At 37.2% G+C, this 24,228-nt stretch overlaps 1 long non-coding RNA gene across 1 annotated transcript in view; it reads right to left on the bottom strand.

Annotated features, from left to right (window-relative positions):
* LOC106005374 overlaps nucleotides 1–1,730 on the bottom strand; it is a 35,738-nt gene extending 34,008 nt beyond the window's left edge. Inside the window, exon 1 of the long non-coding RNA XR_001178686.2 lies at nucleotides 1,571–1,730. This is a non-coding gene — a long non-coding RNA (uncharacterized LOC106005374). The remainder of the gene's footprint in view (nucleotides 1–1,570) is intronic.
* Nucleotides 1,731–24,228: the final 22,498 nt, after the last annotated feature.

Consider the following 24,228-nt stretch of genomic DNA (forward strand, 5'->3'; position numbering starts at 1 on the left):
TTACAGAAATTGACAAATTTGGATTCTGCTGGGTTTGTAATAGGAAGGGTATACTTTTTGACAGGGGGGGAGCATGAACAATGTTTCCTTTGTCAATGCTTGCGTCATCAAAAATAATCTCAAAATCTTCTTAGAAATTCTTTAGTTTATTTAAATAATCAAATCAAACCTAAAACCAGGTATCTTTACATTTTAAAATATAAAAATAACTTGCTGAAGCAGTTCTTAAATTACTGCACTACAAGTGCCTAGTCATTCATTCATTCTAGATGCATTTCCTCATATAGATTAAGGTCAAGGTAGAAACTAAAGTTACCTTGGTAAAAAAAAATAATAATAATTCCAAGATTAGAAAATACTAACTATAGATATATATGCCAGTCATAGCTAAAGAGAATAAAATTGCAGGTGTCTTAAAGAAGGACAGAAAATGAAAATACACCCACATTTTCCAAAACTATCGTAATAATAAACTCCCCACACATAAAGAGAACTGCCTTCTGTATACAGGTGGGAAAAAAATAATACTCACAGGTGCATGTTCCCACCATTGTGATAGCATTTTCCATTGTCATGATTTTTTAATCCCAACTAAACAACCCTTCCTATCAAGTATTTATGACTTGCTGGAAGCCCAGAGAATACAGTTTGTGATGGTTATGGACATTTTCTCTGGTAAGACTCCTCACATTAGTTCTCAAATATATTTCCGATATATGGAACTAGCGGGTCAGTCGGCCCATTGTTCCCTAATTTCAAATCCATTCGTGGGTGAGGCACTAATTCACAAATGGAGCAGAGTGTGCGCAACACAACAAAGTCACTGAGTTCTTCATGGCGGCTGCATTATCTAAAAAGCTCCCCAATATACAGGCATGACTGAAAATGAGGAAGCCTGATGCACCCAGGAGAGGTATAAAGGAGACAGTTGTGGCAGTAAAAGGGGCCAGGAGAAACATTTGAGAAAACGGGAAGAGGAAGGTGAAGAGTGCAGTCAAGTTATAACCATTAAATATTTGAAGAATTGGGAAAACACTCAAACCATGAAGCATTAAAAATTGGGGCAGGCAATTGTACATACAGAATGGCCCCAGTTTTCTGGTAAAATTGTGTCTTTTCTTGAAGAAAACCAAATATTAAGGGTTTTTTTTTTCCCTTAAACTTTTAATTTTTTCCATTCTACTTTCCTATCTTTAACACAATCTGTGCCTGGTAAGACTGAAAAAGGGCACGCTACACCAGCGTTCCGTGAAAATGTGGCATTCTTTTCCATTGAACTGATAGAACGTGGCGTTCAGGTTCCCACTCTCAGTGGCATGAGGAAGTAAACCTGTTTGTTGATCAAGGTTACTCCTTTATTCCTGATTGTAAGACAGTGTGTTTGGGGTAGAACAGCAACTTCCCGGTAGTCTCGGCCTCTTTGGGGTAATGGCCGATTGTTCAAGGTTCCTGTCCTCTCCTGCTCTCCAAAATGGAGGCGGAGGAGCTCAGCAAGCTACGACTCTCCCGCTTGCCATCTCCAAGCCATGGTCTCCGTCCTCGGGAACCCACCGAGGAAGTGCTTCCTCACCTGGCATGTGGGCCCCACCCGAGGCCCCAAGGTGTGCCGGACGACCATTGCGGCGTAGTCCATCCAGACAAGGCTCGCCAGCAGCTAACCGCGCGGCTCCCAGGCTCTCCCTGGGCACTGCGCACCTCAGCCGCGCAGCTCTGCCTCTACCATAGGCCTACGCGGACCCGCCTTCCCTGTATTTCCTGCTCTCTTGTTGGGGCGGGGGGAGGGCCGCTTGTGGCCCACGCCTGCGCAGTGCTGCCCTGGTTCCTGAGCCTAGGCACACACAGCCTGTGCGGCCGTCACTCCCTTTAAGGCACAATGAGGGGCTTTTTGGTTCCCACGGCCACCCTCAAGTTTTCTGGGAGTGAAAGCCAAGCTTCCTTGCTTTTTATCACACCCTCCCACCGCGGAATAAACTCCGACACGCATGTCTGACCATTCGCTTCCTCAGGCCCGCCTGATTTTGTGTTTACTTGGCCTGACTTAGACTTCCTTTCCATCCGTCTTCCTCTTCCCAAGGCAGCAATTCTCCCCTACTCAACAACTGTACTGGTGAAGTGGTTGCAGAGAAACATTAATTTAGGGAGGGTTGAAAAAAAGAGTTTAATATGTATAAGATTCTTCATTGCATCGTTTCTACTTATATAATCTTTTCCCAAAATATTATTTTTAAAGTGTAATTATGGGAGTCCTCGGGTCATTCTAAAAGTCACAGACAGGTAATTCTCACTTACTGCCAACAAGATAACCTTTCTGGAAATATGTTCTATTTTGAATTCCAAAAGAGCACATTGCCAATCCTGCTTAGGCTGAGAGAGCATGATGAGACCTGCACTGCATGGACCCTATAATATATATGAGGTGTTTAGCCGGCCAGATGTATTGGTATTCAATAATGTTAGCTATGATGACCATGTTGCCGAAGGTAGCAGAAACAGAATTTAATCAGAATGCCACAGTAGGGAAAGAATTGATCCTTACAGTAGTGAGATAGATAGATAAAGATATAGATATATATATGTATGTGTGTGTGTGTGTGTGTGTGTGTATATATATATATATCCATAAAAACTAAACTGGCTACTAGTTCTCTGCTAATTTCATGTGCTCTCCTAATCCAGGAAACAAAGAGGACACAACACACACTCAGTGTTGATCTCAAATGGACAGGGTTGTTGGATTTGGAACCACTATTTAAAAGGTTCTGCTTTACAGTGAAAATACACAAAAAGATTATTTGAACCCAAGGTATAGCAAGATTCTGTATGACAAAGTTTGGCTAGTTTTAGAAAATGTCACTCTAGTAATGAAGATATAGATATAAATATAGATATAGATATAAATATATAGATAGATATACTTTTTTATTCAGAGAGAAAAAAAAAGTTTTCCAACCACAGGAGGTGTTTGGGTAGGGGGAGGTGTCTGTCCATCCAGCCCCAGCCCCTAGCCAATGTAGTTTTCATAGCAATCAGGGGCGTGGGATAATGGCCCCCAAAATTAAAGTGGTATCTATGTGTGTCTGGGAAGGAGAGGAACCCAAAAGCCGTGAAGGGGTGTTTGGGATTTTTTTTTATGCTACCATGCAAAAAAACTTTTATTAACATTCTGAACAGCTATTAAGAGAGTGTGTATATATATACACACTCACAAGTGGAGATAGAGTTCAGCCTGTTAGACTTGTTACTGAGAGAAGGAAAGAGAGCAAGAGAGGAAGGAAGGAAGGGAAGGAATTAAAAAATCTTACCAACATAAATTCTGAATTGAGGAGATGAGGGGAGTGTGGAGAAGACAGGGCTGGTAAACTGGTTTGGAAGGTGAGGATGGTTAGGAAACATAAGGAAATCAATTTGAACAAGTAACTTTTGATATATTATCTTCCAGAAAGGAGCAATAATAGAACCTTTTTTTTCTTTTTTAAATATATTTTAGATATAATATAAAAGTCTTATATTTTCAATATACTATTAAGAGTCTTTCTTTTTATTGAATTAATTTATTTATTTATTGGAAGAAAGAAAGAACCCAGCATCAGGTTGTTGAAGACTATACAAAATCACTCCTTATTTAAACCAAGTCCCTTTAATAAGGCCAGAACAAACTCAAACTTAACAATGTGTGGATTTTTTTTTCTAAACAGCCTACTATAAGATGACAAACATACAGAACAAAAAATGTGGTAAATCATTTGCAACTTTATCAAATTAAAACCAGCAACTACTATTTCAAATGCCCTAGGGTTTTTATGTTCTATGAATGGAAATCATAGTTTAAATTGTTAACAAAGATGCTGCTTGATGCACTACTCAGTAGGAAGTCCTTCAGGAAGGTTACTTGGAAGGGCAAAGCAATACTGCTTACCAATTTTGTTAACTTAATCCCAGGCTTAGCAATGAAGTGGGAAAAATCAACTGAAAGAAGAGCTTTTTCTTCAGCACAGCATTTAAAGAAGTAAAAATAAAGATACCGTTGAAGCTATTTTAGGTAAATTCTAAAGTACCTACTAAAGGCCCAGGTCAGTTTTTCGGGTTCTTTTTTTCTGGGAGGGGAGGGATGCATTATATAATGACTAATGTGCTTTAAAATAACTACAATATATGTTCATATTTCATAAATATTGGTTTATGCCATGTGGTAACTCAACACTCACAGCTATGACTGTAACATAAAATATTTCCAGAGGAAAAAAACAATGAGAAGTCTCAAGACCAGTACACCGTCTTACACTAAAAGGAAGGAAGATTAGAACATACAATTTTCGTATTTTAAAAGCTCCTAAAACTTGGATTTTCTTGTAACCAAAAAAGGTAACCTCCTGATCAATTCATACACAGTCTTGTATCCACTTCTATGCACCTCTCTCACTCTTCATATTTGATTTCACTTTTTGGGATGCCAGCAAAAATCTTCACTGAAGTCAAAAATAACCTTCACAACAGAATTTCTTTTCCAAACTGTACAACTTGAAAACTTGAAGAGTCACAGTGCCCTCTAGTGATTCATTGGTAAGACCGACTTTTATTTCAATTTCAGAGAACAAAAAGTTTAAGGGATTCTTACACATTTCCAGGGAACTTTTTTGTTGTTTTGTTTTTTTGCAATACATATTTATAAATGGAAACTTCTATTTCTAATGGGGGAAAGTATAAGTTACAATAAATTAGCCATACACCACAATGAAGAATAACTCCCTTTTTTATCTAGTGCTCCCACAGTTATACTGTATCTAGAGGGGAAAAGGGGCTTAATTTCAATCAATCCTGCAAAACAAGATACATTAATATATACAAATGTAAGATTCTTAATCTACAATTGTGATGAGGACAGGTTTGTGGAGCTGTGGAGCTGTACTATAGTCCGGAATCTGTCAATGCCTGACAATGAGACCAGTGTCAAAGAACTTCTTTGCAATTTCTCAGTCTCACCGAACCTCATTTTTCTTCCTCTGTAAATGAAAAAAGGGTGGATGAGGATGCAGGAAAATGGACTGTAAACACTTCTACTGGGAGCATTGATTTTACAGCCTTTCTGGATTCAATAACTCTCTAACAATTTCCTATGTACATTGGCAACAATTCTCAAAAACCAAAAGTTTCCATGTGTATATCATCTTAGTGCCAGAATAATGGCCAATGTTGAACTCGTACTCTGTCCCACATACTGTTTTAAGTGCTCTAAGTATATTTGCTCATTTAATCCTTACAAAAATTCTATAATGTTGTATTAATAATTAACCCCATTTTATATAGCAAGGAACTGAGACACTGAAATTTGTCTGAGTTTACAAAATCAATAATTGGATACAAACCCAGTTTATATGGTTCAGAGTCCATGCTGCTAACTATTATACTATACTCCCAGAACTACTTCTTCTGGGAATTTACCCTAAGAAAATTGCCAAGGATGTACACAAAGAATTTTCAATCACGGTGTTAATCTCAGCATCATTTATAATAGGGAAAAAATGTAAAATAATTAAATATATCAAATATACTAAGTGAAAATAACAGTTTAGAGACATACATACATTCATATTTATATATAGTGGATGCTTCCATTGTTTAAAGAAATATATATTAAGAGGAAGGCAAGAAATTTGCAAATGTGTAAATAATAATTACGTTGTGAGCATAGCATAACATATAGAGAAATTGAATCATCCTATGTTGCACACCTGACACTAAAATAGCATTGTATATGAATGATACTCAAATTTTAAAATTATAATATTAATAATGTATAGAGAGTAAGTGGGAGAGTAGGCATAATGATTTTTAATGTCCATTTTCCAAATTTTCTACAAATAATTCTAAAAATATTTTTATATTTGGGTGCCTGAGTGGCTCAGCCATTAAGCGTCTGCCTTCCGCTCAGCTCACAATCCCAGGCTCCTAGGATCTAGCCCCTCATCAGGATCCCTGCTCAGCAGGGAGCCTGCTTCTCTCTCTCTCCCACTCCCCCTGCTTTTGTTCCCTCTTTCACTGTGCCTTTCTCTGTCAAATAAATAAATAAAATCTTTTCAAAATAAAATAAAATAAAAATATTTTATATTTTTAAGAAATGAAGGTCAACTTTTTTTTACTTTTGCAAAATTTTAAAGTTGGAAATTTTCACATAAAAACTTTGCTTTTGGCCTCTACTTTCCATGTTTGCCCTTGCTATTTTATTTTATTTTACTGTAATTCCAGTAGAGTTAACAGAGTATTATTTAGTTTCAGGTATATAATATAGTGATTCAACAATTTCATACATTAGCCAGTGCTCACTACAACAAGTACGCTCCTGGGATGTCTGGTTGGCTTAGTTGGTAGAGCATGGGACTCTTAGTCTCAGGGTTATGAGTTCAAGCCCCAAATGGACATGGAACCTACTTAAAAATAAAAAATAGGGCGCCTGAGTGGCTCAGTGGGTTAAAGCCTCTGCCTTCGGCTCAGCTCATGATCCCAGGGTCCTGGGGGGGGGGGGTCTCTGCTCAGCAGGGAGCCTGCTTCCTCCTCTCTCTCTGCCTGCCTCTCTGCCTACTTGTGATCTCTGTCTGTCAGATAAATAAATAAAATCTTTTAAAAAATAAATGAAAATAAAAAACAAGGGTGTTCCTTAATCTGCATCACCTATTTCGTCCCTCAAGGAAATACCATCAAAACTATAATGAGATGCCACCTCACATCTGTCAGAATGGCTAAAATCAACAACACAGGAAACAACAGGTGTTGACGAGGATGTGGAGAAAAAGGAACCCTCTTGCACTGTTGGTAAGAATACAAACTGGTGCAGTCACTGTGGAAAACAGTACAGAAATTCTCAAAAAGTTAAAAAATGAACTACCCTAGAATCCAGTAATCACTATACTGGGTATTAACCAAAAAAATACAAAAACATTATTCAAAGGGATACATGCACCCATATGTTTATTGCAGCACTGAGCACTGTTTACAATAGCCAAATTATGGAAGCCACCCAAGTGTACATTGATTGCTGAATGGGTAAAGAAGATGTGATACACAAACTCTCTCTCTCTCTCTCTCTCTCTCTCACACACACACACACACACACACACACACACAGGAATATTATTCAGCCATAAAAAAAGAATGAAGTCTTGCCATTTGCAGTTACATGGATGGAGCTAGAGAATATAATGCTAAATGAAATAACTCAAATACAACTATCATATGATTTCACTCATATGTGGAATTTAAGGAGCAAAACAAATGATCAAGAGGAAAAAGAAAAAGAGAGAGAGAAAGACAAGCCAAGAAACAGACTTTAACTGTTAAAAACAAACTAATGGTTTACCAGAGGGGAAGTTTGTGGAGAATGGGTAAAAATATTTTATTTTTAATGGGAAATTCAGGCCAATTGTGCTCTAAGATACTTCCTAGCTCTAAATATTTATGATTCGGAAACAATAAATAGAGAATAGTCATGGAATTTTAGAACTTGTGGGGAGAAAAACATTTATCATACCTCTAAAGGTTCCCATTATCTGCTTGATTCTCAGAATCACCTGGGCTAATCAAAGACAAACTTCTTGCCTCCCTCTTTTTCCAGTCAAGATCACCTGAGGATGAGGTCCAAGTGATTCTTATGAGCTGACTGTGGGAAACCTCTAGTTTACTCCCATTGCATCATTAAAATCATCTGACTGGCACATAAAACAGCACTCTTATAAACCAAACGCAGACCCGAGCCTTCATATAGTGTTGGCTATTATAAGCAATCCAATTGAAATTGACAAATTTCAAGTTCAAGTTCAATTTTTAAATTCTCTTGAGGAAAAATGTGTCTTAAAATAAACAATAAATTTACTAATAAAAAATTGTATGCATAAAATAATGAATGTCAGACCTATCAACTATAAACAGTGAGAATGTATTCTTACCTATATTAATTTGCATGTAGCTTGTTCACATTTCTAACTGCATACTTATTTAAAGGAACCAAAACTTCTTAGAGTTCATAGGACACAAAATCAGACCCAAACAAAAAGAACAATTTTGATATTATTGGCAGGTGTTGGGGAGGGTGGAGTTAATGCAACAAAACACAATTTTGTTTTAAGCAAAAGATTGTCTAAAGCCTTCTCAATAGTCCTAATTGCACAGAGTAAGGAAAAGCCACCCTGGACACAGTGAAAATATTTGTAAATGAAGAAAGAAGGAAAGTATCTTGCGAAATCATCCTTGAAGTTTCATACTTTAAATGTTTGTCACCTTTTCTGAAGCCATTGAGCATATTCTTAGAGCAACAAGTTTTATTTGCAGTATAGTAACCTAACTGGTCTCAAACTGATGGTACCAAAAGAGATAGAGTTACAGTAACTTACGTGAGACAGTCATCATAGACTTTATTTTATCTAAGCCACAGACCTAGCTGCCTGGCGTGCCCATGTCATTTTGTGCAGGAAGACATCTGCTAGGTGCACAGCATCAGGAAACAGGGGGCTGACTACTGATCTAAAAAACTACAGGTAAATAAATATGGAAGGTAAGATGGTTCATCTTTGCTTCCTACCCTTCAAAAAGAAAGAACTCTTAATGTACCAGTCTCAACAACAACAACAACAAAACATACATACACACTCTCATGGAGCAACTAAAAAGAAAAGCCAAGACTGATGTTGAATTGAAAAACTGTGAAAATTGTTTGGTAATAGTGAATTTTTAGGTGACATGAATTGTGGATATCATGTGCTGTTGCTTTGATTGCTTGGATGACTCATCAGATAACATCCTCCCCCAAGCCTTAAATGCAAACTGTTTCAATTCCCTTACCTGAGCTTTCGCACTTCTCTCTTCAGAGTTCTGGAAAATGTTCTACTCAAGGCAGCAAGTACACACACAGCCCAGATGAACTATAATTAAGGTGGCAAGAAACCAAGGAAAAGAGAAGGCTGTATTAGTTCAATTGTTTCCTTCGCATGGGGAGCAGATGGACTCCAAGGTCTAATAACCCTTTTGTACCTCAGCTAAGGCTGACAATATATCATTATACTCAGATGGAAGCACGAAGAAGGTGCCTAGCAACTTAGACTTGGAATGCCTGAGCTTTTGTCAATTTACGTCATAATCTTAATATTAAACAGGCTCGCTCTCATTTGCCAGTCATCACCTCATTTTGTTTTTCAAACACAAGAAGATTAAACAGTCTTTCCTGAAAGTACTTTAGCCCCTTAGATATAGAACAGTAGTAGTATTTAAGAGTCTCCCCTTATAAATGTATACATAAAATCGCCATGACCCTTAATGGAAATTATGTAAGTTGAGGGGCCTTCTGTGGGTAACATTTTCATTAGCCACAGTATGCACATAACCCAGGGTCTTTTTGAATTTGGAAACCAAGCACTATTTCTTGGACCCCATTGTGTTTGTGTGTTTTGTGTAGATAAAAAGTTATTAGAACTTTCATTTCTTTTTTTTATATAAATTCTTTTAATTTATTTTCAGCATAACAGTATCATTATTTTTTCACCACACCCAGTGCTCCATGCAATCCGTGCCTTCCTTAATACCCACTACCTGGTACCCCAACCTCCTACCCCCCCACCACTTCAAACCCCTCAGATTGTTTTTCAGAGTCCATAGTCTCTCATGATTCTTTCATTTCTATTTAGTTTTATCTTTTCCTTCTTTAATGTCTATTTGTCTACATTATAAAATATAGACAATTATACATAATATTTTATAATAAAAATAAAAAGTGAATTTTGGGTTGTGTGCTCAAATATTTTAGATATCTAGATCATGGTAGGAGATCAATTAATAGCTAATGAAAGGTAATAATGAAAGAATGAAGAAAGGAAGGAGACCTGAAAATGACTCAAAATCACTGGACCATCAGTGGACCAACCACATGCCCTTCTCACAGGAAGAAAATTCTATTAGTAACATATGATCAAGGGGATGACAATCACCAATTCTCTCCAATATCCTACTGGGGTATCTAATTATGTCAATACAGGAGGGAGACAGAGCTTGTTAATTTCCCATTTTACTCTATGGTAAAGAAGAAAAATATTGGGGAAAATTAATTTCTGTTAGGAAACCTAGAAATATTGGTTGGAGATATCAATAACATACCCAGGTCCTCAGATCCCAGACAAAGAGCTTCAAATATAGTTCATATTCTCCTGGCTTTCTCACTGGAGATGCCAGTGAAAAAGAAGGAAGAGATAATTATATAAAGAATAAATCTGAGTCTTCGCTGAACTCTTGCAAATCTTTTTGACAACAATAATAAAAAAGGAATAAAAAATGCTTCCAGCAGAATTATCCTTAATTGTGATGAAAAATATATAACTGAGTATGTTATTCTTAATAGGACCCATCCTCCCCAGCATGGACATTTGGTATTTGGAATAACTTCAAGGAGGAGAGAATTAGGAGATTTTCTGGACCACATAGTTCTCATCAACTCAGGGGAGAGAGGAAGGCCCCAGTACAAACTTGACTTGGAAGAGAAAAATTCTGCTATCATTATATTGATGAATGTTGGTCTAATATAATATCTTCTCCATTCTTCTGCCAATGCATACTGTCCTACCATATGACAAACACCAGTGAGAGAAGTTGTGAGTGTCTGTCTCATTCTTATCTTCTCCCTATCCTTTGGTATGTAACCATGTATTTGGAAGATCTTATGTTAAACAGGTCATAAAATAGTGTGGAGAAAAAAAAAATGTGAAAAGAGCAAATGTACTGTAAAACAATTACTGGAGACAAAGGAAAAACAAAAGAAAGTAATTTTAGCCTGGCCATACAAGTTTTCTCTCTTAAGTCGATAATGTCACATTCCTGCTTCAAAAAAAAGAGGGGTCTAATTGTCTTCTTCCTTATATTTCACAGCCATTCTAAACCTGTTCAGATATCATTAGACCTTTTCAAGATTGCTGTTGAACTTCTTCAAGATCTAATATTTTGTAATTCTTAATGTAAAGGAATAAAAGTAGACCAATATCCTTCTCTAAGCTGAATAACTGACTTTGCATGGAGACTTGAGAAAGTATTTTAACCTTTCCAAGTCAAGGCCTTCTCATGGGTAAAATAGAGCTAAGTAGCTTTCTACACTTTCCTCATAAATTGTTTCAAAATTCAAAAAACCACTGGGAAGAGTTGAAACATTTTGTTACTTTTTTCTTCAAAGATAAAAAGGGATCATCCCTTCAATGAAGGAAAGATGAAATATACAGGATTAATTCATTTTAGATACTTAAATGTACAGCATTCTTAAAAAGGAACCTTAAACCTTCAGCCCTGGATAACCTCTCACAATTGAGCCACTGTTTAATACATTCTTATAATGCCAAGGTTTTAGAAAAGAGGGTAAAAATACCTTCTTTGGGCAATTTGTGTGCAAATGAAACAGCTTATTAAAGATCCCCTCAATGAGAATGTGTAAACACTACTCTTGGCCACAAAGAAACAATTTCCTGGGGCAAACTTCATGGTCTGATTTCCCAGAAATACCCTGGAAAATGAACAGAAGGAAACGCCTTATACTGCTTTGTCTGTAGCCACAAAATATACACATAGGGTCCCACCCAGCTGGAATTTAACCCTGTGCCACCCAAAAAGAATAAAAATAATAACAAAAGTTCCATAATGAAGCCATTGTACACTTAAAAATAATACCTACACTATCTACACATGAAGGCCAATATAATTATGGTCCAGGAAACCGAGTTCCTTCGGAGTAGAAATGTGAAGAGGTGCCCTGTCATAATATTTTTTAGGCAAGAACCATTCAAGGTTATCTCCTCTCCCCTTGGTTCTACTTAGTTTAAATCCATCAGAGGGAGGAGGGGGAGTAGGATTTATTCAATTTAGAATGGATTAAGTGAACATCCACAATGAATATGTCTATCAAACATTACTTTTTTTTAAAACTATCATTATTGTAACTGTCGATCTAATAGAAGAAGGTTTAGAACAATTCATTTAAGGAACAGTCAATTCTTGTATGGTTGACTGTATCTCTATCACCATCTAATGTCTAAAATCAGGCTATCAATGTGTTTCTATCCTAGTCCCATCTCATCAAACCCCCTTACTGTCAAGACTACCCACTTCTGTTAGCAGATTGGAAACCACAGACTCAACATCGACTTCTTCCTCTCTTTATTCTCAATTAATCAACATTGCTTTTAAGTATTAGTTTAGAAATGCCTCTCCCTTTCCTCTGCCACTATCATGGTTCCAGTCTTTGTCATCTCTCTCCAATTGCTTCCAACTTTGCCTTTCCACCACTAGTTCTCAACACTGGTTGTACTTTAGAATTACTTCAAAATATTTGAAAAACACCCTAAATCTTTTATACAAATATCCTTAGATGGTAAGATCTTTTTGCTTGCATCATTCAGTCAAAATAAAAAGAACGTTTAGGGGATGCCTGGGTGGCTCAGTTGGTTAAGCAACTACCTTCGGCTCAGGTCATGATCCCAGCCTCCTGGGATCGAGCCCCACATCAGGCTTCTTGCTCAGCAGGGAGCCTGCTTCTCCCTCTGCCTCTGCCTGCCATTCTGTCTGCCTGTGCTCCCTCTCTCTCCCTCTCTCTCTCTGACAAATAAATAAAATCTTTAAAAAAAAAAAAAAGAACTTTTAGTATAGAGACATATGTAATTTATCTTATTACTTTTAAATGAGAGTACTTGATTGTAATACTTATGTTCATATTATCAAAGGACACCTAAGTATTTCTCATCCCTGAGTAAATGCCTGGCACATTTATTTTTTACAAGAAGTTTTTCTTCATGAAAAATTATCCACAGGTTACAGATTGTTTATAACTGAGTTAGAAATAGTTATTGCTATTTTATGATGTAAATGAAAGAACACAGGACTGGGGATTTGAATTTTCATTCTGATTCATATTTATGCTGCTAAGCATACGTTCCTTTTTTAAAAAAAAAATTGAACAATAATACCATCCCTACACACCTAAAAAAATTATTGTCAGGAATAAATGGAATAATATATATGAAAAAGTATGAACAACTACAAATTCCAAGTGCCCTTCTCTTATATTGATGCATTTTATTCCTAAATAGGCTATAAACTCTTAGATTAAATGTAGTTTAAGTATTGAAAATTAAGCAACATTCTAAAAAGAAAAAAATGTATTTTCCAAGAGAGTTATTGTCTCTATTACAACTTATGCTTACTGTATACCAGAGGCAGCCCTCTATTCCACAGAGTATGTGGAACCCCTCTCAAGCTGCCAGCACTTTCTCCTTCATCTGTAATCACTCCCTACTGTCCTTGGCAACCCCTGCCTAAGTCTGCAAATAATTCCCACTCCCTAATTTCAAAGACAAGAAAAAGCAAGCCAATCAACAGGTAAATTTCCAGCCGCATCTTGCTTCTACATTGGTTCACTGGGCCTGGTTATCTTCTAAATGCCCTGCTGGGGAAAACACAGGAAAAACTTCTGCTGAGGGTGAGGGTACTCACATCTGCTAAGAGTGTATCCTCATGTGTTTGCCTGTGAGAAACAAGAGTGTGTCTAAATGCAAATTCAGAAGATGAAATTGAATGACTGCAAGGCGGGAGGTAGAGAGCCAAGACGAGTTTCAGTCCAAAGCCACAGCGTAGATACTCACAGTTAAATCTGCCTTGGATCCTAGGTACCTCCTTGAAGATTTATGTAGACTACCACCTGATTCAGGGACTGTAAGAATTGGTCAGGGAACTTGAAGGTATTTCTAATCACATTCAAATATATACCCTAGTTAAGTTCAAATCTTAGCCAAAAAAAAGCAAAAAAGCAAACAATCACCACAAACCCTTTTTGTAAAACAGTATTCACCTGTATCAAACCTCTTTATCTTAGATATGTAGAGACATGGACAAGTCTTAACAATAATCCAATACATCATTCTGAATATAAATTTGAGGATTCTTCAATTAAACTGTATTTAAATGTAATATTCATTTATTTCTTATCCAACTGATTATTCAATTATTTTGAAGGTTTTGCACTAAATTTCACTTGGCAAAATACACCTTTTTTTTTAATCAAAGAGTTTACAATATGGTATTATTTTACAGCCATTTGGAGTTGTTGAATCTTTTGAAAACCTGATTAAAGACATAGCTATTTTTATCAGAAATACAAAAATACATATAAAGTTTGCCTCAGTTTTAAGGGCTAAAGTCTACCTAATGCTTATTAGGAACAGTTAATGGTCAAGAAAAAGTAAGAATGAAGGTAATACAAAGTAGCAAAATATTAAGGCAATAAGATCCACTATAAGAGCTTAGGTGCATTTATTTGGGTGTAAAATTCTCAAAAATTCATGATGGAGGATACTTTGAGGTTTGCTCTTAAAGAATGAATAGGACTTTTCTAGACAGAGGTTGGAACATTCAAGTCTACAGGAATGGCATAAGAAAAAGCAGAGAATCACATAAATATATGAATGTTAGGCATATCCAAACAAGAAAAATTTCAAAGTTCTACTAGAAAGTTTGGATTTCATTCTATAAGTAAAACCAAGTCGTTAATGTTTTTTAAGCAAGAGAGAGAGATGATCAGAATGGTGCATTAGAAAAATCCTTTTGAGGGAGTCTGGGTGGTTCAGTCAGTTAAAGCCTCTGCCTTCGGCTCAGGTCATGATACCAGGGTCCCGGGATCAAGCCCCGCATCGGGCTCTCTGCACAGCAAGGAGCCTGCTTCCCCCCTCTCTCTGCCTGCCTCTCTGCCTGCTTGTGATCTCTGTCAAATAAATAAATAAAATCTTTAAAAAAAGAAAGATCCTTTTGACATTAAAGTATAAATTGGCGAAGATAACATTAAAAATAGAAGATTACTGCAGTGGTATAAGCAAGAAATAATGAATCAGGAGCAATAAGGCTCATATAATGACACACTAGAGGTAGAACCAAGCAAAACTGACCCTTCATTAAAATATGGAGAGTATAGGAAGAGAAGGGATTAGATGTGATTACAAAGGTATCTCTTCTCCTAACTCCCCATGTCCACCATGCTATTTGTTATGCTCCACAAATAAGTGAAACCATATGATAATTGACTCTCTCTACTTGACTTATTTCACTCAGCATAATCTCCTCCAGTCCCGTTCATGTTGCTACAAAAGTTGGGTATTCATCCTTTCTGATGGAGGCATAATTAGAAGAAGGGAGTTGGGGGAAATTGTAAGGGGAGGTGAACCATGAGAGACTATGGACTCTGAAAAACAATCTGAGGGGTTTTAAGTGGTGGGGGGAGTGGGAGGTTGGGGGAACCAGGTGGTGGGTATTAGAGAAGGCACAGATTGCATGGAGCACTAGGTGTGGTATAAAAACAATACTGTTATGCTGAAAATAAATAAAAAATAAATTAAAAAAAACAAAGGTATCTCTTTTAAAATGTTAGGAAATGAAGTACATTTTGAGTGAAATATCAGTTTATTTATGGCAGATTGAGTTTAAGCTATTAATTACTCCTGAAAATAAAAGATTTTACTTATGAACCTATATCCATCAGAATACTAATAGTATTAATAACTATAATATTAAAAGAAAAAGACTAAACAAAATCTTGAGATTCTATCAGGAGATTGAAAAATCCTCCAAGAGAATTTTCAACCTTTATTCAAACAAGCAGGAATTCAGTGATAAGTTTGCAACTTATACCACATTTCCAAGATCCAGCCTCTTCAGTTTTGTACTTTACAACTTTTATACTTTGCACAAACTAATCTATAGTGTGCAAAACAGAAGGTGTGCTAATATTCAGCAATAAACACAAATAAGCAATGTTGCCAATCTCATCAAAAACACTGATTTCTTCCCAAGAGAAAGAATCTCACCAAATAAGTGGACAACAGTTACTTGATAACAGCAGGCAGCAGAACTTTGATCAGAAACCAGCTTCCTTCCTCCAACCCAGCTCCTCAACTATTAATTACTCCTGAAAATAAAAGATTTTATTGGATTAAGATGTAATAGATTAAGATCTAATTGGAACCCAAGAAATCATCTAATGCAACCTTTTTTATGTAAGAAAAAAAAAAAAAAAAAAAAAAAACAAAACAAAAAACTAATGCTCAGGGATATTAAGGAAGTCACTTTGGTAATAAACAACAGAACTGGAACTAGAACTTTTGTCTCCTGACTCCCATTTCAGGTGTGCTTTCCTCAGCCCCATATTTTCAAATGTTTCTTTGAGTCATGAATTAACCCAGTGGACTTGGAGTTAACCTACGTCCCACAGAGCAGACCTCAGGAGAATACTGAGCTGCCATACTGATGGATTGTTGGGGTTGTTTCCAGCTGCTTGGACAGAACCACTCAAGCATCTGGCTGAGCTGAGGGGATGAGTGGCTACACACATGTGTGCTTACTGAGGAAAAGGTTAGAAAGGGGAAATAGCTTCTTCATAGGTGCCCTGCACTCTTTCTCTGCATTTCTTTCCTAACAATGGCTGCTAAGAGACCTGATGTCAAAGACCTCCATATCCTCTGCCCTCCAGCCTGCCCTTCTCTCTCCCTGAGCCTCATGCCCCCAAATTATCTATCCCTATCCTTTCTTTGAGAGATTCCTAGCTCCTAAAAATTGCTACTCTGAGGAATAGATAAGCAATATAATGAAAATGGTGTTTGAACTTCAGAGTTTGGAAAGCCATAATTAAACGGCCCCTTCACTAAACTCTTACAGGAGCAGATACTAAATGCATTATCAACAATGGTTGGAAAATCAGTCTCTGAGAGCAGGACCCAAGAATCTGTTCAACAAACTCCACAGGGAGTTTTAATGTTCAGCAAGGTTAGAAAATCTCCAATATAATCTTCATGAAAATTGTTTTCCTTATGATTACATTTTGGATGACCATTTCAAAAGCCAATCTAAAAATCTTAAGTAGGAAAAAGGCAACACAAAACTGCTGGAGATTGAATGTGACAAAGCAAGTACTGGAACTAGAAGGTTTCAGAGATTTCATCTAGGTTCCTGTTTCTCAAGCAGAAGAATGCCTCATGCACTGCTGAAATTTCACAATGTTGCACTTTCATGGAAAGAAAGATTAAGTATACTTTTTTCTTTAGAAGGCAGACAGAGTAAAATTAAAAAACAAAAACAAAAAGATATCAATTTCAACTTAATTACTGAAGAAGAAAATAGAAACTAAATGTAGACAAAATTTGAGTACCAATTTACCCTTCATATGCTAAGTCCTTAACATGTTCTCTGCTTAGGTGCTAAATAAGAGTTTATGTGCCCCAAAATATTCAACTCACTTGACACTTTACATTAAGAAAAAATAGCGAGCTTCTCATTCAGTGAGACCCCGCTCCATGGCTATTTATAAATGGAGTAGAATAACAAATCATTAGGACATGTTTGAGAGGGAGGGGAAGGCATGAATAACTACAGTTAGTATATTTCATGTGTCAGTCTACTATCTCAGCATGTATAGAGCCCACAGGAGGAAATTTTTTTGACATTTCTTTTCAGTTAAAACCAGCTGGTAAAATTTATAGCTTTTCTGGTTCACAGAATACTATGGCCTTTGTAAAGGAAGGGTGTTTGGCTTTAAGTAAGTAGAGAGTTAATGATATTACCAAGAAATATAATTTCTCAACTTATTTTATATGGGCTCAATATCACAGTCTAATCTGCACATTTTCCAGAACCTTCTAAAATTGAAAAAGAAATCATATCAGAATATTGGATTAGTCTTACAGAATGAACATCTCAAAGAAAGAATTGTTTTCTGTGTTAGATGAAGTTTCCTTTGGATAAAGTCAAGTTGTACCTGCACACAAATGTTCCTTAACAAACACTATACTTATTAACTAAGACAAAGCTTAGTAAGCAAGCTCTGTTACATCTTGCTCTATATCAACACTGAATAATGTCTGTTATATGGATTTTTTTTTCCATACAGTAGACTTGAGGAAAATATGCAGAAAATTGTGCTAATTTGGATTTACTTGTCAAATTACACAATCAGGAAGCCATAGAATAAGATTCAGGGTATTTGAGGTGCACTAAAATAATACTGTGATGGCATAAAGATTCTTACAGCGCAAGAGGATTCTGTCAGACTGGCAATACTCTGCGTCTTCACCTGATCAGATACTTTGTAAAAATCAGTGAACTATACTCTTTGTACACTTTCTATACATTTGTTATATTTCACAGTTTAAAAAAATAGCTAAACAAAAGAGCACATATCTCAACCATTCATTAATCTCTGCTATCTCCTGAGAATACATTAAAAGTACATCGAAAGGATTTTTTTAAGTTCCAAATCCACAAAGCAAAAAAAAGATGATGTAGAAATAAGATAGGTCAACTAAGTTTTGGAAGGTGGAAAGTACATGGACATATAACAACTGACTTAGAAGACAAGAGGAAAACCAAATTCCTACACAGAAATAAGAAATGAACCTTGAAAAGACTCAAGAGTTGGGTCTCACAAGTACCACTGAAGCTCAAGTATTTGTGGGACTGAAAATAGAAGGGTTGGTTATCAGCCTGTAGAGGAAGCAGTTCAGCTCCTAGATGCCCTCCATCACCCCAGTAAAAGATTAAAGAAGTCAAACCTTAGAACTTTGGGTTAGGAGTTATCGGGCACAGCTGAAGGCAGAGATGCCATACTGAGTGAAATTTATATACTAAATAGGGAGACCCTTGAGCTCACCCCTACCTTCGTCACTACCACAGCAACCTGAATCTTGGCGCTCTTGTGGTGACCCTTACAACCCCTAGGCAAGGAGATAAAGGATTTCTACCTGGGAGAACTGAACATGTATAAAGAAAAGATCACGTACTCGAAGTTGAGCATGAACAATGAAACAGCATAATCTCCACCCAAATAACCTGCATAGCAGCCTGTCAATCAATACACCCTATAGGCCTCTGTGCACACACATGCCCACATGTGCATGCACACACACACACTTACACACAGAGATTTCAGTGAATTCTTAAATCCTTCATTCTTTTTTTTTTTTAAAGATTTTATTTATTTATTTGACAGAGAGAGATCACAAGTAGGCAGAGAGAGAGGAGGAAGCAGGCTCCCCGCTGAGCAGAGAGCCTGATGTGGGACTCGATCCCAGGACCCTGGGATCATGACCTGAGCTGAAGGCAGCGGCCTAACCCACTGAGCCACCCAGGCGCCCTTAAATCCTTCATTCTTAAATATGAGCAGGCAAAACAGGCAAAAAATCCAGGTATCTAAAGCATAATCTTTGACACGAATGATAGTGACAAAAATAAGTAAGAAACATGAAGGTCAAGAAACAGTCAATACAAAGAACAAAATAAAACTTTTAAACACTGAAATTAATATCCTGAAAGACATAATAGAAGATATTAAATTCATGATATGAAAATAGAATGTAATGAAAAAGAAACAAGGGGCACCTGGGTAGCTCATTGTGTTGAGCCTCTGCCTTCTGCTCAGGTCATGATCACAGGGTCCTGGGATCAAGCCCCACATCGGGCTCTCTGCTCAGCAGGGAGCCTGCTTCCTCCTCTCTCTCTCTGCCTGCCTCTCTGCCTGCTTGTGATCTCTGTCTGTCAAATAAATAAAATCGTCAAAAAAAGAAAAAGAAACAAGTTCTTGAAAACTCTACATGATTATTGCAGAAATTAAATAAATAATATTTTAGATTAAAAAGTGTTAAGTAATTGGGATCAATGACAAATTTTCTGACACCAGGGATAAAGAGAAGATCCCAAAAGGCTTCAAAGACATAAACAGATTGCAGGCAAAAGAATGGGAATTTAAAATGTTATCAATCTTTTCAGCAGCAATATTGGACTCTGGAGGAAATGACACATAAAAATTCTGAGGGACATTCATCTCCAACTTAGAATTCTGGAACTATATAAATTTAAAATCAAATGTGAGCATCAGATAAAGATATTTTCAGTTCTATGAGTTCTCAAGAAAAAAATCTTTTCTCATGTATTTATTTTCAGGAAGCTACTGAAAGGTGTGTTCCACCAAAACTAGGGACTAAAACAAGAAAAATTTAGGTAAGAGGGCCACAAAAACACAGAAGAGTAAAGAAGTATATTTACAGACTATTAGTTAACAGAAATCCCAAGACAATAACCAAAACAAAGACAGCAACTAGTTTACATTGAAAGAAGAGGAAGGAAAGTTTTAGAAAGGAAATCCCTAAGACAAATATTGAAGTAATAAGATTACCTGACGTGTCTGAACATACAGAGAGAGTAAATTCAAATTTCTGACATGAAGTTTAAGGATACTTAGTGACAGATACAAAGAAAACAAAGGAAAGCAAAAAGGAGGAAAAGAAACAGTCCAAGAAACAGGGAAGTATTACCCTAGAGAACTTGGGCTCCTAACCCAGATGAATTAACAGGGGCTGAACTTATTCTACTACCTGAAACAAACAAAAGACAATATATGTAAATCAATGGTTTTCAAAAACTGGACAGTAGGCAATAAAAGAAAGTGGTCTATCAAAGAATGTTCCTTACAATAGCATAATACCTATTCTTTTCAAGGGCACACAAAACAGGCTATACTATAAGCCATGAAAGAAAAAGGCTCAACAAAAAAAGACGAACATGCTATAGTATCACTTATATGTGGAATCTAAAAATGTCATACGCATAGGATCAGAGACTAGAATCGTGGTTACCAGGAGCTTGCAGGGTGGGGTGAAAGGGGAGACCTTGGTCAAAGGGTACAAACTCCACTTTTAAAATGAACAAATTCTGGGGATCTAATGTAGAGCATGGTGATTATAGTTAACAATACTGTATTATATACTTGAAAGTTGTTTGAGAGCATATCTTAAATGTCTCTACCACACACATACACACATACACACACACACACAAATGGTAATTGTGTGACATAACACAAGTGTTAGCTAACATGAGGGTGGTGATCATTTTGCAATATAGAAGCTTATCAACTCAACACATTGTACACCTAAACTTAGTGTTATATATAAATTGTACCTCAGTAAACTGGGGTGGGGGAATCTCAGTGGCAAATAAGCATTGCTAAGTTCATACAAGATTAGGAAACTGCAAATTAGAACAACAATGAGATTCCACTAAACACCTGTTAGAATGGACAAAATCCAAAACACTGACAGCACCATGTATGGGTGAGGATGTGGAACAACAGGAGGGCTCATCCACACAGGTGGGAATGCAAAATGCAACAGCCACTTTGGAAGATGGTTTGGCAGTTTTTTGGAGAACTATGCATACTCTTTTTTTTTTAAGATTTTATTTATTTATTTGACAGAGGGAGAGAGAAAGAGATCACAAGTACGCAGAGAGGCTCACAGGGGGAGAGGGGGAAGCAGACTCCCCACTGAGCAGAGAGCTCCATGCATGGCTCAATCCCAGGACCCTGAGACCATGACCTGAGCTGAAGGCAGAGGCTTAACCCACTGAGCCACCCCCAGACACCACTGGAGAACTATACATACTCTTACCACATGATCCAGCCATCATGCTACTTGTTATCTATGCAAATAAGTTGAAAACGTATGTCCACCCAAAAACCTGCACAAGGATGTTTATAGAAACTTTATTCACAATTTTCAAAACTTGGAAGCAACCAAGATGACCTTCTATTGAATGTGAATATATAAATAAACTGCGATAAATCCAGACAATGTAATACTGTTCGATACTAAAATGACATGAGCTATCAAGTCACAAGAAGAGATACAGGAAATTCAAATACATATCACTAAATCAAAGAAGACAAATACGATCAAATAAGAATAAATCTAATCAAAAGTATGAAAGACTACACTAACGACTATAAAACATTGTTGAGAGAAATTAAAGTTTAAATAAATGGGGAGAGGTATTTTGTTGACAGGTCATAAAACTCAATATTTTTAAGGCATCAGTTCTTCCCAAATTGATACACAGATTTTTTTTAAATCCAAGGAAAAAATCCCAGCAGGATTTTTCTAGACACTGGTAAGCTGATTCCAAAATTCACTGTAAGTGCAAAGGATAGCCACACAAATTTTTAAAAGAATAAAGTTTAGAGATTAATACTTCTTGACTTTAAGACTTACAATACGACTATAGTAAAAGGATCTGAAGAGACTATTTAGCCCCCCAAACCCTTGGGGAGAACCGAGGGGCCTGGGGCTAGAGCACTGGTTGCCTGCCCTTCCCTCCAGACCCCACTCATGTAATGCCAACTGGGCTGGCATCATGTAATGCCACCCTGGGTTGGGCCATGTCTAATAGGCTCTACATACTACCAAGCATAGCCACAAAGACCTGAAGTTGGAAGTGTTCAGCAAGTTGCTAGCAGACTCCAAGGCACAGGTAGAGAATCACACACCTAAGATCCCCGATACCACGACTGGCTACTCCCGGAACCAAGCTGGCACTGGGACCCCAAATCCAAGCAAAATTTGGCCCATCTTTCTAGATGCCCAGAAATTCATTTCAGGTATTTACAGTGATGTCCGTGGCACCGCAAAATGAAGGACATAGCTTCTGGCAGAAAAGGACCACACGTACACTCTAACCATGGAGGGCTTGACCTGTGCCCTCAGCAAATACGACATCAATGTAAAGAAGCCACAATTTCACCTGAGCCACCCCACCTAAATGTATTTGTCTATCTCTGTGTCTCCATACCAGTGTTTTTTCATAAACTTCACTGTGACAAGTAAAAAAGAAAAAAAAACTACAGTAAAGACAATGTGAGATTAGAGTTAAGATACATAAATAAATTAGCAGAATGGAATGGAGAGCTAGAAATAGACCCACAAAGCTGATCTTCCATAAAGATGCAAAGGAAATTCAGTAAAGAAAAGATAGTCTTCAACAAATAGTGCTGGAACAATGGGAAATCCACATGTGCACGCGTGCGTGCGTACACACACACACACACACAAAAGAACTTTGACTTATACCTCACACCATACACAGAGATTAATCCAAAATGGATCATAAGCCTAAACATAAAGCCTAAAATCATAAAACTCCTGAAAGAAAACACAGGAGAAAATCCCTGTGACCTTGAATTAGGCAAAGATTTTTGGATATAAGACCATAAACACAATCTACAAAGGAAAAAATTTGTAACATGAACTTCATCAAAATGTTAAGCTTTTGTTTTTTGAAAGCTTTTCAAAAGTTAAGAGAATGAATAAAAGCCACAAAGTGGGAGAAAATATTTGTAAATCAAATATCTATAAATGACTTGTACCCATAAGTACAGAGATGAACTTAAAGCTCAACAGTAAGAACATTTTTTTTTTTTTTTTAAAGATTTTATTTATTTATTTGACAGAGAGAAATCACAAGTAGATGGAGAGGCAGGCAGAGAGAGAGAGAGGGAAGCAGGCTCCCTGGTGAGCAGAGAGCCCGATGCGGGCCTTGATCCCAGGACCCTGAGATCATGACCTGAGCCGAAGGCAGCGGCTTAACCCACTGAGCCACCCAGGCGCCCAACAGTAAGAACATTTTTAAAACTCAATCTTAAAAATGAGCAAAGGGGGGGGCACCTGGGTGGCTCAGTGGGTTAAAGCCTCTGCCTTCGGTTCAGGTCATGATCTCAGCATCCTGGGATCGAGCCCCACATCAGGCTCTTGGCTCAGCAGGGAGCCTGCTTCCTCCTCTCTCTCTGCCTGCCTCTCTGCCTACTTGTGATCTCTGTCTGTCAAATAAATAAATAAAATCTTAAAAAAAAAAGTGAGCAAAGAGGGTCACCTAGGTGGCTCAGTCAGTTAAGCATCAGACTCTTCAGCTCAAGTCTTGATCCCAGTGTCATGAGTTTAAGCCCTGCATTGGGCTCCACACTGGGCACCGACCCTACTTAAAAATAAATAAATTAAAATAAAAAACAAAATTAAGCAAAGGATTTGAACATACACTTCACTCAAGAAGATACACAGATGGCAAATAAGAATGTGAAGAGATGCTTAATATCATTAGTTGTTGGGGCAACTCTAATTAAAACCACAATGAGATACAACTATATACCTGTTAGAATGGCTAACATTAAAAAGACGAAAGTGTTGGAGAGGATGTGGAAAAACTAGAATTCTCATACAGTGATAATATGAATGTAAAATGATACAACCACTTTGGGAAATGGTTTGGCAGTTTCTTAACATGTCAAACATCAGGGCTCCTGGGTGGTTCAGTGGGTTAAAGCCTCTGCCTTCGGCTCAGGTCATGATCTCAGGGTCC

This window comes from Mustela putorius, unplaced genomic scaffold (genome assembly GCF_011764305.1).
Source record: "Mustela putorius furo isolate JIRA1106 unplaced genomic scaffold, ASM1176430v1.1 tig00003866_pilon_pilon_pilon, whole genome shotgun sequence".
Taxonomy (NCBI): domain Eukaryota; kingdom Metazoa; phylum Chordata; class Mammalia; order Carnivora; family Mustelidae; genus Mustela; species Mustela putorius.